Below are 4246 nucleotides of genomic sequence, written 5' to 3' on the forward strand. Positions count from 1 at the left end.
TGCGATTTATGCGGTTCACCCCTTTACTTTCAGCGCCCTGCGGTCCCAACAAAGGTCCCGAGCACGCCATTATGCACAGTGTGGAAGCGTGTTTCCCCCACGACACTAGACGGGCTGCTCGCCATAGTGTTCTATTGTGGCACGCTCCACCCTGAAGTTTGGTTTGTTGTATATCAAGGAATTGATAGGCACTCAAGAATGTGTGCATCGGCCGGGTTTAATCGTCCGACGCGCAATATGCGTTCAACTTATCGGTGTTCATGTGTCCTGCAGTTCACATTGTGACGCGCATTTAGCTGCGGTCTTCATCGATCCATGAGCCGAGTGATCCCCTGCCTAGGGTTTTATAGTAAGGTTCCCAATGTAACACAATCCCGGTGGTACGTCCAAAGACTAACTTTCTGACTAAGTTGTCTTTATTACCCAATAGTCCCAGGCCTTGTGACTTGTGGCTCATGTCTACGCCCATGGCCACCATTCGCTAAGATAGTTTTGAAGTCACTTTGAAGGCCCAGGAACAACTCTCTTAGCACATCGGTTAACCTGGCGCCGCAGTCAACTCATGTGCTTGGATCGGATCGAGCTATTGAGTATTGGGCCTGCATACTCGCTCATCCGTATCCTTTGCGTACCGCCCCATGGCCCTTGTATGTCTGCACCACAGTTCCTGTTCGTTCCGTGCCTATGGCCGGATACGTATTGCACATCGGTTAACCTGACGCCGCAGTCAACTCATGTGCTTGGATCGGATCGAGCTATTGAGTATTGGGCCTGCATACTCGCTCATCCGTATCCTTTGCGTACCGCCCCATGGCCCTTGTATGTCTGCACCACAGTTCCTGTTCGTTCCGTGCCTATGGCCGGATACGTATTGCACATCGGTATACCTGTCGCTACTCAGGCAACTCGTGTGCGTGGATTGGATCGAGAACATGGTGTGTGCCCCATGTTATAATTGATAGTCCATATCCACTTTATAGGTTAAAGTCATAAGTTGTGATTGCACAACCATTCTTCATAAGAGTTTAATCACTCTTCAACTAACTTTCGTTCTGGTGTCTTGGTATCAAATCGCGTAAGACACAAGATTCTACTGGCCAAATAGAATCTAGCACATTGGTTAACCTGGCGCCGCAGTCAACTCATGTGCTTGGATCGGATCGAGCTATTGAGTATTGGGCCTGCATACTCGCTCATCCGTATCCTTTGCGTACCGCCCCATGGCCCCGTCCTTAGAGTTAATGACTAGTAGGCTTAACTCTTTGTATGTCTGCACCACAGTTCCCGTTCGTTCCGTGCCGTGGCCGGATACGTATTGCACATCGGTATACCTGTCGCTACTCAGGCAACTCGTGTGCGTGGATTGGATCGAGCTCATGGGGTGTGTAGAGATTCCATGTTATAATTGCAAGTCCATATCCACTTTATAGGTTAAAGTCATAAGTTGTGATTGCACAACCATACTTCATAAGAGTTTAATAACTCTTCAACTAACTTTCGTTCTGGTGTCTTGGTATCAAATCGCATAAGACACAAGATTCTACTGGCCAAATAGAATCTAGCACATTGGTTAACCTGACGCCGCAGTCAACTCATGTGCTTGGATCGGATCGAGCTATTGAGTATTGGGCCTGCATACTCGCTCATCCGTATCCTTTGCGTACCGCCCCATGGCCCCGTCCTTAGAGTTAATGACTAGTAGGCTTAACTCTTTGTATGTCTGCACCACAGTTCCCGTTCGTTCCGTGCCGTGGCCGGATACGTATTGCACAACAGTAGATACCATCACCTGACGTATCTAACACACCACTATTGTAACTCGTCGTCGAAGGACCTTTCAAGTGCCTGATGGCCAGGGGAGCTCTTACACGGCACGGAGACACAGTGATGCTCGCCCATCACAGTGTACAACGATCGAGTTTGCTTAAGTGTCTGGGTACCTACACACCAGACACAATGCAATGGCCACGGATCCACACAAGGCACATCACATGCAGAAAGCTTCACCAGATTATGACACATACCACACTCTTGTAACTCGTCGTCGAAGGGGCGTTCAAAGTGCCTTACGGCTAGGGGGGATCTAGCACGGCACGGAGACACAGTGACGGTTGCCCATCAAAGTGTACAACGATCGAGTTTGCTTTCCGCGCAAGCGTTCTAAGTGTCTGGGTATCTAAGCACCAGACACAATGCAATGGCCACGGATCCACACAAGGCACATCACATGCAGAAAGCTTCACCAGATTCTGACACATACCACACACATGCAACTCGTCGTCGAAGGGGCGTTCAAGTGCCTTACGGCTAGGGGAGATCTAGCTCGGCACGGGGACACAGTGATGGTCACCCATCAAAGTGTACAACGAACGAGTTGGCTTTCAACAAATTCTGACACATAGCAAGCGAGCGACCGAGCTACACCGAAGGCAGCCCATGGTTGGTCACTCGCGGACGATCATCAGTAATGATCCTTCCGCAGGTTCACCTACGGAAACCTTGTTACGACTTTTACTTCCTCTAAATCATCAAGTTCGGTCAACTTCAGCCATGCCAGCTGCAGCTCACGAAGGAACCGCGGAAGGTAAGCCTCCAGAAACCTCACTAAATAATCCATCGGTAGTAGCGACGGGCGGTGTGTACAAAGGGCAGGGACGTAATCAGCACTAGCTAATGACTAGTGCTTACTAGAAATTCCAGGTTCATGGGGACCGTTGCAGTCCCCAATCCCGACTAGATGGGCATTTTAGTGATTTCCCGTTCCTCTCGGAATGGGGGCGCCTATTGGCGAGAACACGCTGCGACCCACATTGTAGCACGCGTGCAGCCCAGAACATCTAAGGGCATCACGGACCTGTTATCGCTCATTCTCAGCTTGCTAAACACAAGTTGTCCCGCTAAGCAGGGCAAACGTAGCCGACGACCGCCCGTGAAGGCGCCGCCCGGCTGTAACGTCAGGTGCGCCCGGAGGCGCACTGCTGACAGCGTTCTAGTTAGCATGTTTGAGTCACGTTCGTTATCGGAATTAACCAGACAAATCATTCCACGAACTAAGAACGGCCATGCACCACTACCCTTAAATTTGAGAAAGAGCTATCAATCTGTCTTACCTCGATAAGTTTGGACCTGGTAAATTTTCCCGTGTTGAGTCAAATTAAGCCGCAAGCTCCACTTCTTGTGGTGCCCTTCCGTCAATTCCTTTAAGTTTCAACTTTGCAACCATACTTCCCCCGGAACCCGATTTTGGTTTCCCGGAAGCGACTGAGAGCACCGAATAGGGGTAGCGTCTCCCAATTGCTAATTGGCATCGTTTACGGTTAGAACTAGGGCGGTATCTAATCGCCTTCGATCCTCTAACTTTCGTTCTTGATTAAAGAAAGCATCCATGGCAAACGCTTTCGCTTCAGTTGGTCCTACGACGGTCTACGAATTTCACCTCTCGCGCCGTAATACCAATGCCCCCAACTACTTCTGTTAATCATTACCTCTAGGTTTCTGACAAACCAACGAAATCGTATAAACCGAGGTCATATTCCATTATTCCATGCAAGATTATTCTCGGCCAACGCCAACCCCACGGGGGGGCCGGACGCTTTGTCTTAGCCTGCTTTGAGCACTCTAATTTGTTCAAGGTAAATGTGAGTATCTTGAGCACCATGAGGAGCCCGTGCCGGAGTTAACCGGTAGCACGGTACTCGTTCACAGAGTAACGCCCAAGTACACCATTGTGAGTCGCAGCCGTGAGCGCGCGCACGAACGGCCCCGGCGTGTAACCGGGCGCCCGTGGCGGTCACGTGTCTGGACGGGCAATCAACTTCGAACGTTTTAACCGCAACAACTTTAATATACGCTAGTGGAGCTGGAATTACCGCGGCTGCTGGCACCAGACTTGCCCTCCACTTGATCCTTGTTGAAGGATTTATACTCAACTCATTCCAATTATGGACCATCGTTAGAGAGGTCCATATTGTTATTTCTCGTCACTACCTCCCCGTACTGGGATTGGGTAATTTACGCGCCTGCTGCCTTCCTTGGATGTGGTAGCCATTTCTCAGGCTCCCTCTCCGGAATCGAACCCTGATTCCCCGTTACCCGTCGCAACCATGGTAGTCCTCTACACTACCATCAATAGTTGATAGGGCAGACATTTGAAAGATCTGTCGTCAGTCGACAAGCGACCATACGATCTGCGTCCTTATCCAGACTTCAACTCAAGCCGCCCGGAGGCGATTGGTTTAACTAATAA

At 50.0% G+C, this 4246-nt stretch overlaps 1 non-coding gene across 1 annotated transcript; it reads right to left on the minus strand.

The window, feature by feature from the left end:
* Positions 1-186: 186 nt before the first annotated feature.
* On the minus strand, positions 187-344 carry LOC125773580 (5.8S ribosomal RNA). Its single transcript, XR_007420222.1, has one exon. It is a non-coding gene; the product is annotated as a 5.8S ribosomal RNA (ribosomal RNA).
* Positions 345-4246: the final 3902 nt, after the last annotated feature.

Source organism: Anopheles funestus, assembly GCF_943734845.2.
Source record: "Anopheles funestus chromosome X unlocalized genomic scaffold, idAnoFuneDA-416_04 X_unloc_40, whole genome shotgun sequence".
NCBI classification, from domain to species: Eukaryota; Metazoa; Arthropoda; class Insecta; order Diptera; family Culicidae; genus Anopheles; species Anopheles funestus.